The 13,402-nt window shown below is 39.4% G+C and overlaps 1 non-coding gene across 1 annotated transcript; it reads left to right on the forward strand.

Annotated features, from left to right (window-relative positions):
* Window positions 1–6,176: 6,176 nt before the first annotated feature.
* Window positions 6,177–6,284, forward strand: LOC112787936 (small nucleolar RNA R71). Its single transcript, XR_003195322.1, has one exon. It is a non-coding gene; the product is annotated as a small nucleolar RNA R71 (small nucleolar RNA).
* The last annotated feature ends 7,118 nt before the right edge of the window (window positions 6,285–13,402 follow it).

Below are 13,402 nucleotides of genomic sequence, written 5' to 3' on the forward strand. Positions count from 1 at the left end.
CTAGAGAGCATTATGAGTAGGTTAGAATAGAAAGCTCTCTTTGAAATACTTTTAATTTTCTACACTCTTTACATTTCAAAAATCAATTCAGCTTTATGCAAATTTCCTTTCCTGAAATTCTGTTCTTCTACACTTTCACAATTTAGTTTCCTTTGAGCTTGATTTACTCTTCTACATTCTGCAACTTACATTTGAAATTGTTGAGATCCAAATTTACTTTTCTTGCAAATCTGCAATTCTGTTCTTCTGCAATTTCACTTTTCCATTCACACTGAGTTTGATTTACATTTCCTGCACAATTTAATTCCTCTGCAATTGCTCTAAGCTTTGATCTACTACTTCTTTTACTTTCCAACACCCAACCCCCTTTACATTTTGCTGCAATTTATTTTTTCTTGCTCTTTAAGCTTTTGTCCAATCTACATTCTGCTAATTTATATTTACTGCAATTTACATTTCTTGTTCTTTAAACTTCTGTCAATTTAACACCTGCAAGTGAGATCTGCTGAAATTTTACTTTTCTTGTCATTTAAGGTTCAGCTAATTTACATTCTGTTCTTTACTTTCACTGTAATTTAACTTCTACAACTTTAAAATTCCCTCCACTTTACATTCTGTTATCAAATTTTCACTCAATTCACCAATGTTAGTGGTGCACGAAATTGTGATCTCCAGGCTTGAACAAATCCTGGTAATGGCTCCAAAGCTTGGTGCTCTGATCTTAATTCATAATTGTCACAACTTCGATACAACTAACCAGCAAGTGCACTGGGTCGTCCAAGTAATACCTTACGTGAGTAAGGGTCGAATCCCACGGAGATTGTTGGTATGAAGCAAGCTATGGTCACCTTGCAAATCTCAGTCAGGCGGATTTAAACATGATACTTTATTAGATTAAAATAAACAATAAAAGGGATAGAGATACTTATGTAGGTTCATTGGCAGGAATTTCAGATAAGCGAATGGAGATACTGTGCCCTTTCTTTTTCTACTTTCCTACTTCTTCCTTCAATCCTTCTTACTCCTTTCCATGGCTGGCTGTATGCAAGGGCATCACCGTTGTCAGTGGCTACATCCCCTCCTCTCAGTGAATCATATGCTCACGCACCCTGTCACGGCACGGCTATTCATCTGTCGGTTCTCGATCATGCTGGAATAGGATTCACCCTCCTTTTGCGTCTGTCACTAACGCCCAGCACTCGCGAGTTTGAAGCTCGTCACAGTCATTCAATCATTGAATCCTACTCAGAATACCACAGACAAGGTTTAGACCTTCCGGATTCTCTTGAATGCCGCCATCATTCTAGCTTACGCCACGAAGATTCTGGTTAGGAGATCTAAGAGATACTCATTCTAGCTTAATTCATGTAGAACAGAAGTGTTTGTCAGGCACGCGTTCATAGGGGAGATGGTGATGAGCGTCACACATAATCATCACCTTCATCACGTTCTTGGGTGCGAATGGATATCTTAGAAGCGAAATAAGAAGAATTGAATAGAAAATAGAAGTACTTTGCATTAATCTTTGAGGAACAGCAGAGCTCCACACCTTAATCTATGGAGTGTAGAAACTCTACCGTATGAAAATACATAAGTGAAGGTCCAGGCATGGCCGAGATGGCCAGCCCCCTAAACGAGATCACAGGATCAAAATACAATCCAGGATGCCTAATACAATAGTAAGAGGTCCTATTTATAATAAACTAGTCACTAGGGTTTACATGAGTAAGTAATTGATGCATAAATCCACTTCCGGGGCCCACTTGGTGTGTGTTTGGGCTGAGCTTAAGTGTAGCACGTGAAGAGGCCATTTGTGGAGTTGAACGCCAGTTTCTATGCCAGTTTGGGCGTTCAACTCTGGTTTTGGATCCTTTTCTGGCGCTGGACTCCAGATTTGGGCAGAAGGCTGGCGTTGAACGCCAGTTTACGTCGTCAATTCTTGGCCAAAGTATGGACTATTATATATTGCTGGAAAGCCCTGGATGTCTACTTTCCAACGCAATTGGAAGCGCGCCATTTCGAGTTCTGTAGCTCCAGAAAATCCACTTTGAGTGCAGGGAGGTCAGAATCCAACAACATCAGCAGTCCTTTTTCAACCTCTGAATCTGATTTCTGCTCAAGTCCCTCAATTTCAGCCAGAAAATACCTGAAATCACAGAAAAACACACAATCTCATAGTAAAGTCCAGAAATGTGAATTTAACATAAAAACTAATGAAAACACCCCTAAAAGTAACTAGATCCTACTAAAAACATACTAAAAACAATGCCAAAAAGCGTATAAATTATCCGCTCATCACAACACCAAACTTAAATTGTTGTTTGTCCCCAAGCAACTGAAAATCAAATAGGATAAAAAGAAGAGAATATACTATAAATTCCAAACTATCAATGAAACATAGCTGCAATCATATGAGCGGGACTTATAGCTTTTTGCCTCTTGAATAGTTTTGGCATCTCACTTTATCCATTGAGGTTCAGAATGATTGGCATCTATAGGAACTTCAGATTTCGAATAGTGTTATTGACTCTCCTAGTTCAGTATGATGATTCTTGAACACAACTTCTTTATGAGTCTTGGCCGTGGCCCTAAGCACTTTGTTTTCCAGTATTACCACCGGATACATAAATGCCACAGACACATAACTGGGTGAACCTTTTCAGATTGTGACTCAGCTTTGCTAAAGTCCCCAATTATAGGTGTCCAGGGTTCTTAAGCGCACTCTTTTTTTTTTTTTTTTGCTTTGGACCTTGACTTTAACCGTTCAGTCTCAAGTTTTCACTTGACACCTACACGCCACAAGCACATGGTTAGGGACAACTTGGTTTAGCCGCTTAGACCAGGATTTTATTCCTTTAGGCCCTCCTAACCACTGATGCTCAAAGCCTTGGGATCCTTTTTTTTTCCTTGCCTTTTGGTTTTAAGGGTTATTGGCTTTTTGCTCTTGCCTCTTGGTTTTAAGAGCTTTTGGCTTTTTCTGCTTGCTTTTTCTTTCTATTTTTTTTTCGCCTATATTTTTTTTTTCTGCAAGCTTTGCTCTTTGCTGCTTTTTCTTGCTTCAAGAATCATTTTTATGAATTTTCAGATTATCAAATCACATGTCTCCTAGTCATCATTCTTTCAAGAGCCAACATATTTAACATTCTTAAACAACAACTTCAAAAGACATATGCACTGTTCAAGCATACATTCAGAAAACAAGAAGCATTATCACCACATCAATATAATTAAACTAAGTTCAAGGATAAATTCAAAACTCATGTACTTCTTGTTCTTTTGAATTAAAACAGTTTTTATTTTAAGAGAGGTGATGGATTCATAGGACATTCATAACTTTAAGACAGAGTTACTAACTACTAATGATCATGTAATGAAGACACAAACATAGATAAGCACATAACATAGAAAATGAAAAACAGAGAAAGTAAGAACAAGGAATGAGTCCACCTTAGTGATGTCCTTGAGCTCTTCTATGTCTCTTCCTTGCCTTGGCTGCTCCTCCTTCATTGCTTTTAGATCTTCTCTGATTTCATGAAGGATGATGGAGTGCTCTTGATGTTCCACCCTTAGTTGCTTCCAATAATTGTGTGGAAGAAAATGTATCCCCTGAGGTATCTCAGGGATCTCTTGATTTGCAGTCAAATGTTCTACCACTGAGCTATAGACCCTTGATGGAAGCTTTTGTCTTCCCTTTCCTCTTTCTAGAGGTTTTTCTGGCCTTAGGTGCCATCAATGGTTATGGAAAAAAACAAAAAAGCTATGCTTTTACCACACCAAACTTAGAATGTTGCTCGCCCTCGAGCAAAAGAAGAAAGAATAGAAGAATAAGAAGAAGATATGGAGGAGATGGATGGGAGTGTGTATTCGGCCATATGGGTGGGATTGGGTGGGAGAGAGATGTTGAATTTTTGAAGGTAGTGGGTGTATGGATGTGAGTGGTAAATGGAAAAAAAGAAGGGATGATCATGAATGGAAAGAGAGATGATGAGGTAGGTGGGAATCCTGTGGGGTCCACAGATCCTGAGATGATCCTGTGGGGTCCACAGATCCTGAGGTGTCAAGGCATTTACATCCCTGCACCAATTTAGGCATGTAAAATGCCCTTGCACACAACTCTGGGCGTTCAGCGCCAGGTTGGTGCCCATTTTGGGCGTTCAACGCCCCTTTGCTGCCATTTCTGGCGTTGAACGCCAGAACCATGCTTGTTCTGGGCGTTCAGCGCCAGGATGCTCCCATTCTGGGCGTTCAGCGCCAGAACTATGCTCTGTTCTGGCGTTTGAACGCCAGACAGATGCTCCTCCAGGGTGTGATTTTTCTTCTGCTATTGTTGATTCCGTTTTCAATTTTTTTGTTTATTTTGTGACTCCACATGATCATGAACCTAAGAAAACATGAAAAACAATAAAAATAAGAATTAGATAAACATTGGGTTGCCTCCCAACAAGCGCTTCTTTAATGTCAATAGCTTGACAGTGGGCTCTCATGGAGCCTCACAGATGTGCAGAGCTTTGTTGAGACTCTCCAACACCAAACTTAGAGTTTGGATATGGGAGTTCAACACCAAACTTAGAGTTTGGTTGTGGCCTCCCAACACCAAACTTAGAGTTTGACTGTGGGGGCTCTGGTTGACTCTGCTTGGAGAGAAGCTTTTTCTGCTTCCTCTCCATGGTTGCAGAGGGAGATCCTTGAGTTTTGAATACAAGGGAGTTCTCATTCCATTGAAGGACTATTTCACCTCTGTCAACATCAATCACAGCTCTTGCTGTGGCCAGGAAAGGTCTTCCTAGGATGATGGATTCATCCTCTTCCTTTCCAGTATCCAGGACTATGAAATCAGTAGGTATGTAAAGGCCCTCAACCTTTACTAATACATCTTCTACTTGTCCATAAGCCTGTTTTCTTGAGCTGTCTGCCATCTCTAGTGAGATTTTAGCAGCTTGCACCCCATAGATTCCCAGTTTCTCTATTACAGAGAGGGGCATGAGGTTTATTCCTGAACCAAGGTCACACAGAGCCTTAAAGATCATGGTGCCTATGGTATAGGGTATTATGAACTTTCCAGGATCCTGTCTCTTCTGAGGCAATGTCAGTTGATCCAGATCACTTAGTTCATTGATGAACAAGGGAGGTTCAACTTCCCAAGCATCAATGCCAAATAATTTGGCACTCAGCTTCATGATTGCACCAAGAAACTTGGCAGTTTGCTCTTCAGTGACATCCTCATTCTCTTCAGAAGAGGAATACTCATCAGAGCTCATGAAGGGTATAAGGAGGTTCAATGGAATCTCTATGGTCTCTAGATGAGCCTCAGAGTCCTTTGGTTCCTCAGAGGGAAGCTCCTTATTGATCACTGGACGTCCCAGGAGGTCTTCCTCCTTAGGATTCACGTCCTCTCCTCTCCTCACAGGTTCGGCCATGGCGCTTATGTCAATGGCCTTGCACTCTCCTTTTGGGTTCTCTTCTGTATTGCTTGGGAGAGTACTAGGAGGGATTTCAGTGATCCTTTTACTCAGCTGGCCCACTTGTGCTTCCAGATTTCTAATGGAAGACCTTGTCTCATTCATGAAACTTACAGTGGCCTTAGATAGATCAGAGACTAGAGTTGCTAAATTAGAAGCATTTTGTTCAGAGTTCTCTGTCTGTTGTTGAGTTGATGATGGAAAAGGCTTGCTATTGCTAAACCTGTTTCTTCCACCATTGTTAAAGCCTTGTAGAGGCTTCTGATCCTTCCATGAGAAATTTGGATGATTTCTCCATGTTGAGTTATAGGTGTTTCCATAAGGTTCACCTAAGTAATTCACCTCTGCTATTGCAGGGTTCTCAGGATCATAGGCTTCTTCTTCAGAAGATGCCTCTTGAGTACTGTTGGATGCAGCTTGCATTCCATGCAGACTCTGAGAAATCATATTGACTTGCTGAGTCAATATTTTGTTCTGAGCCAATATGGCGTTCAGAGTATCAACTTCAAGAACTCCCTTCTTCATAGGCGTCCCATTGCTTACAGGATTCCTTTCAGAAGTGTACATGAACTGGTTATTAGCAACCATGTCAATGAGTTCTTGAGCTTCTGCAGGCGTTTTCTTTAGGTGAATGGATCCACCTGCAGAGGTATCCAATGACATCTTAGATAACTCAGACAGACCATCATAGAATATATCCAGGATGGTCCATTCTGAAAGCATGTCAGAAGGACACTTTTTGGTCAACTGTTTGTATCTTTCCCAAGCTTCATAGAGGGATTCACCTTCTTTCTGCCTGAAGGTTTGAACATCAGCTCTAAGCTTGCTCAGCTTTTGAGGAGGAAAGTACTTGGCTAAGAAAGCCATGACCAGCTTATCCCAAGAGTTCAGGCTGTCTTTAGGTTGAGAATCCAACCATAATCTAGCTCTGTCTCTTACAGCAAAAGGGAAAAGCATGAGCCTGTAGACTTCAGGATCTATTCCATTAGTCTTAACAGTATCACATATCTGCAAGAATTCAGTTAAGAACTGAAAAGGATCTTCAGATGGAAGTCCATGAAACTTGCAGTTCTGCTGCATCAGAGAAACTAATTGAGGTTTCAGCTCAAAATTGTTTGCTCCAATGGCAGGAATGGAGATGCTTCTTCCATGTAAATTGGAATTAGGTGCAGTAAAGTCACCAAGCATCTTCCTTATATTATTATTATTTTCGGCTGCCATCTCCTCTTCCTGTTCAAAAATTTTTGAAAGGTTTTCTCTGGATTGTTGTATTTTAGCTTCTCTTAATTTTCTCTTCAGAGTCCTTTCAGGTTCTGGATCTGCTTCCACAAGAATGTTCTTATCCTTGCTCCTGCTCATATGACAAGGAAGAATGGACAGAAAAATGATAATAATAATAGAGATCCTTTATACCACAGTATAGGGATCCCTTTGTGAGTGGAAGAAAAGAGGAGGAGACAAAGAATGTGATGTAAAGGAAGAAATGCAACTGTACGAATGGAAGAGATGTGAGGTGAGATGTTAGGATATGAATGAATAAATAGAATGAGATGGGGGAGGAATAATTTTCGAAAATTATTTTGAAAAAGGGTTAGTGATTTTTGAAAATTGGTTTTTGAAAATTGTTAGTATTTTTTTTTCGAAATTTTTTTTTAAAAATAAAAATAAAAATAAAAATAATTAGTAAATAAAAAAGAAATTTTTGAAAAAGGGGGAGGTATTTTCGAAAATTAGAGAGAGAGAGTTAGTTAGGTGGTTTTGAAAAAGTTAAGAAACAAACAAAAAGTTAGTTAGTTAGTTGAAACAAATTTTGAAAAGATAAGAAGTTAGGAGGTTAGAAAAGATATTTTGAAAAGATATTTTTGAAAAAGATAAGATAAGAAGATATTTTTGAAAAGATATGATTGAAGTTAGTTTTTGAAAAAGATTTGATTTTTAAAATCTCAATTAATGACTTGATTCATAAGAAATCACAAGATATGATTCTAGAACTTAAAGTTTGAATCTTTCTTAACAAGTAAGTAACAAACTTGAAATTTTTGAATCAAAACATTAATTGTTTATGTTATTTTCGAAAATTTATTATAAAAATAAGAAAAAGATTTTTGAAAAATATTTTTGGAATTTTCGAAAATAACTAAGAATTTTGAAAAAGATTTTGAAAAAGATAAGATTTTCAAATTGAAAATTTGATTTGACTCATGAGAAATAATTTGATTTTAAAAATTTTTGAAAAAGTCAATCCAAATTTTCGAATTTGATGAGAGAAAAAGGGAAAGATATTTTTTGATTTTTGAAATTTTTATGAAAAACATGAAAATTATGCAATGCATGAAATTTTTAGATCAAAACATGTGATGCATGCAAGAATGCTATGAATGTCAAGATGAACACCAAGAACACTTTGAATGTCATGATGAACATCAAGAACATATTTTTGAAAAATTTTAATGCAAAGAAAACATGCAAGACACCAAACTTAGAATTCTTTATTGCTTAGACACTAAGAATTCAAGAATGCATAGGAAAAACATGAAAAGACACAAAACAAAAAATCATCAAGATCAAACAAGAAGACTTACCAAGAACAACTTGAAGATCATGAGGAACACTATGAATGCATGAAATTTTCGAAAAATGCTAGATGCATATGCAAGTGACCCAAACTTATAATGTGACTCAAGACTCAAACAAGAAACAGGAAATATTTTTTATTTTTATGATTTTCTAATTTTTTTGGATTTTTATTTTATATTTTTCGAAAATTAGAAGAAAAAATAAGGATTCCAAAATTTTTAATATGAATTCCAGGAATCTTGCCATGTTAGTCTAAAGCTTCAGTCCAGGAATTAGACATGGCTCACTAGCCAGCCAAGCTTTCAATGAAAGCTTCAGTCCAAAACACTAGACATGGCCAATGGCCAGCCAAGCTTCAGCAGGTGATCGTGGATCAACAGCGGGTAGATCAGGAACAGTAGCAGGTGGATTAGCTCCAACTAGCTTGCTCTTGATAACAAATTGCAAGCCTCAGTCCAAAAGAATTTAGACATGGCTTTACAGCCAGCCAGGCTGCAACATATAATTACATGGGCTGGAGTGATTAGTTAAATACCAATCCCAAAGTAGTTTGGGTATGGCTTTACAGCCAGATATGATTCAACATATTCCATGAAACACTAGAATTCATTCTTAAAAATTTTGAAGCCATAGAATAATTTATTTTTGAAAACATTTTTTTTTTCGAAAACAAATGGGAAAATTTTTGAAAGATTTTTGAAAAATTTTTAAAAAGAAAACAAAAAGAAAGTTACCCAATCTGAGCAACAAGATGAACCGTCAGTTGTCCAAACTCAAACAATCCCCGGCAACGGCGCCAAAAACTTGGTGCACGAAATTGTGATCTCCAGGCTTGAACAAATCCTGGTAATGGCTCCAAAGCTTGGTGCTCTGATCTTAATTCATAATTGTCACAACTTCGATACAACTAACCAGCAAGTGCACTGGGTCGTCCAAGTAATACCTTACGTGAGTAAGGGTCGAATCCCACGGAGATTGTTGGTATGAAGCAAGCTATGGTCACCTTGCAAATCTCAGTCAGGCGGATTTAAACATGATACTTTATTAGATTAAAATAAACAATAAAAGGGATAGAGATACTTATGTAGGTTCATTGGCAGGAATTTCAGATAAGCGAATGGAGATACTGTGCCCTTTCTTTTTCTACTTTCCTACTTCTTCCTTCAATCCTTCTTACTCCTTTCCATGGCTGGCTGTATGCAAGGGCATCACCGTTGTCAGTGGCTACATCCCCTCCTCTCAGTGAATCATATGCTCACGCACCCTGTCACGGCACGGCTATTCATCTGTCGGTTCTCGATCATGCTGGAATAGGATTCACCCTCCTTTTGCGTCTGTCACTAACGCCCAGCACTCGCGAGTTTGAAGCTCGTCACAGTCATTCAATCATTGAATCCTACTCAGAATACCACAGACAAGGTTTAGACCTTCCGGATTCTCTTGAATGCCGCCATCATTCTAGCTTACGCCACGAAGATTCTGGTTAGGAGATCTAAGAGATACTCATTCTAGCTTAATTCATGTAGAACAGAAGTGTTTGTCAGGCACGCGTTCATAGGGGAGATGGTGATGAGCGTCACACATAATCATCACCTTCATCACGTTCTTGGGTGCGAATGGATATCTTAGAAGCGAAATAAGAAGAATTGAATAGAAAATAGAAGTACTTTGCATTAATCTTTGAGGAACAGCAGAGCTCCACACCTTAATCTATGGAGTGTAGAAACTCTACCGTATGAAAATACATAAGTGAAGGTCCAGGCATGGCCGAGATGGCCAGCCCCCTAAACGAGATCACAGGATCAAAATACAATCCAGGATGCCTAATACAATAGTAAGAGGTCCTATTTATAATAAACTAGTCACTAGGGTTTACATGAGTAAGTAATTGATGCATAAATCCACTTCCGGGGCCCACTTGGTGTGTGTTTGGGCTGAGCTTAAGTGTAGCACGTGAAGAGGCCATTTGTGGAGTTGAACGCCAGTTTCTATGCCAGTTTGGGCGTTCAACTCTGGTTTTGGATCCTTTTCTGGCGCTGGACTCCAGATTTGGGCAGAAGGCTGGCGTTGAACGCCAGTTTACGTCGTCAATTCTTGGCCAAAGTATGGACTATTATATATTGCTGGAAATCCCTGGATGTCTACTTTCCAACGCAATTGGTAGCGCGCCATTTCGAGTTCTGTAGCTCCAGAAAATCCACTTTGAGTGCAGGGAGGTCAGAATCCAACAGCATCAGCAGTCCTTTTTCAACCTCTGAATCTGATTTCTGCTCAAGTCCCTCAATTTCAGCCAGAAAATACCTGAAATCACAGAAAAACACACAATCTCATAGTAAAGTCCAGAAATGTGAATTTAACATAAAAAATAATGAAAACACCCCTAAAAGTAACTAGATCCTACTAAAAACATACTAAAAACAATGCCAAAAAGCGTATAAATTATCCGCTCATCAGTTAGCTTAACTAAACTAATCACCCGCTAAAGTTGCTTGATCTATCAATCCCTGTGGGATCGACCTCACTCTTGTGAGTTATTACTACTTGATGCAACCCAGTACACTTGTCGGTGAGTTTGGTGTGGAATTATGATTTCCACGCATCAAGCTTTTGGTGCCGTTGCCGGGGATTGATATAGATTGACAATGATTAAGTAAGGTGATAGTATAGATTAAGCATTTTCTTTTTATTTTTACTAAAGCATACTAACTGTTTGAATTTTTGCTAAAGCTAACACTACCCTACTCTGGCAGTAGAGTGTTTCATTTTGGGTTTCTGGTTTTGTGTTTATGTCAGGAGGAAGAAGCGATGAATCCACACCTCTTGATCCTGAAACACTTTGGAGGTTGAGAAGAGAAGCAAGAGATGGAAGGGAATCCCTCTAATCCACCAGAGGGAGTGGCCAACAATGCCAACCCCAAAGGAGAATTCCAGCTTCCTACACCTTCCCCAATGCAAGACACTGTGGGAGCAGTATACTCACCCCCAATGTCCATGCAAATAACCAATTCTTCTATGCTCATCAAAGGCAACGCCCCCAGCTCCCAAGAGTGGTGTCTTGGAGCTTGAAGGTGTTGACACTATCTTGGCACAAAACAAGCAGATGCACCAACAACTTCAGCAACAAATGGAGCTGATGACCAGAAAAATTGATGGACTGCAAATTGCTGCAGTAAATGCACAAAGCCCTACATTCAACTATGAGCAACAAAGCCCTGAGCAGGTGCAATACATGAATAACACCTCAAGTTCGTTCTAACACAATTTGTATGGTAACGCACACAACCTATCCTGGAGGACTGATGAGCGGATAATTTATACGCTTTTTGGCATTATTTTTAGTATGTTTTTAGTAGGATCTAGTTACTTTTAGGGATGTTTTCATTAGTTTTTATGTTAAATTTATATTTCTGGACTTTACTATGAGTTTGTGTGTTTTTCTATGATTTCAGGTATTTTCTGGCTGAAATTGAGGGACTTGAGCAGAAATCAGATTCAGAGGTTGAAGAAGGACTGCTGATGCTGTTGGATTCTGACCTCCTTGCACTCAAAGTAGATTTTCTGGAGCTACAGAACTCGAAATGGCGCGCTTCTAATTGCGTTGGAAAGTAGACATCCAGGGCTTTCCAGAAATATATAATAGTCCATACTTTGGCCAAGAATAGACGACGTAAACTGGCGTTCAACGCCAGATTTCTGCCCAAATCTGGCGTCCAGCGCCAGAAAAGGAGCCAAAACCAGAGTTGAACGCCCAAACTGGCACAAAAGCTGGCGTTCAACTCCAAGAAGGACCTCTACATGTGCAACACTTAAAGCTCAGCCCAAGCACACACTAAGTGGGCCCCGGAAGTGGATTTATGCATCAATTACTTACTTCTGTAAACCCTAGTAGCTAGTTTATTATAAATAGGACATTTTACTAGTGTATTTGAGATCCTGGATTGTATTCTGATCTATTGATCACGTTTTGGGGGCTGGCCATCTCGGCCATGCCTGGACCTTTCACTTATGTATTTTCAACGGTAGAGTTTCTACACTCCATAGATTAAGGTGTGGAGCTCTGCTGTTCCTCAAAGATTAATGCAAAGTACTACTGTTTTCTATTCAATTCATCTTATTTCGCTTCTAAGATATTCATTCGTACTTCAATCTGAATGTGATGAACGTGACAATCATCATCATTCCCTATGAACGCGTGCCTGACAACCACTTCCGTTCTACCTTCGATTGAATGAGTATCTCTTAGATCTCTTAATCAGAATCTTCGTGGCGTAAGCTAGAATGATGGCGGCATTCAAGAGAATCCGGAAAGTCTAAACCTTGTCTGTGGTATTCCGAGTAGGATTCAATGAATGAATGACTGTGACGAGCTCCAAACTCGCGATTGCAGGGCGTTTGTGACAGACGCAAAAGGATAGTAAATCCTATTCCAGCATGATCGAGAACCGACAGATGAATAGCCGTGCCGTGACAGGGTGCGTTGACCATTTTCACTGAGAGGATAAGATGAAGCCATTGACAAGGGTGATGCCTCCAGACGATTAGCCGTGCCGTGACAGGGCATTGGATCATTTTCCCGAGAGATGACCGAAAGTAGCCATTGACAGTGGTGATGTATCACATAAAGCCAGCCATGGAAAGGAGTAAGACTGATTGGATGAAGATAGCAGGAAAGCAGAGGTTCAGAGGGACGAATGCATCTCCATACGCTTATCTGAAACTCTCACCAATGATTTACATAAGTATTTCTATCCCTATTTTATTATATTATTTTCGAAAACTCCATACTATTTTATATCTGCCTGACTGAGATTTATAAGGTGACCATAGCTTGCTTCATACCAACAATCTCCGTGGGATTCGACCCTTACTCACGTAAGGTATTGCTTGGACGACCCAATGCACTTGCTGGTCAGTTACACGGAGTTGTGAACCGTGTTCTTGGCATCATGTTTTTGGCGCCATTACCAGGGAAAGAAAGAGCGATGAATTTTACATACCTAAAGTGTAATCACGATTCCGCATACCAAGGACTCAATCTAACTTGAGGTGGGGTGAGCACCAAAATCAAGGACAAAGGGGCTTCAACTATAACAGCCTCAGCAACACAAACAACCAAAGCCATTCATCCAATAATACCAACCAATTCAAAAACTCACAAAGCACATATCACCAACCCCATACCCACCAGAATAACTTTTCCACATCCATATTCTACCCACAAAATACCCCCATAAATAATTCAAACAACTTCCAGCAACAACCATCTCATCTTACACAACTATAACCATCTCAGAGAATCTCTAGACTAGAGATACTGATGGAGAAACTCATGAAAAATCAAGTCCTGGCATTCAAAAACCAAGAGG

Source organism: Arachis hypogaea, chromosome 20 (genome assembly GCF_003086295.3).
Source record: "Arachis hypogaea cultivar Tifrunner chromosome 20, arahy.Tifrunner.gnm2.J5K5, whole genome shotgun sequence".
Taxonomy (NCBI): Eukaryota; Viridiplantae; Streptophyta; class Magnoliopsida; order Fabales; family Fabaceae; genus Arachis; species Arachis hypogaea.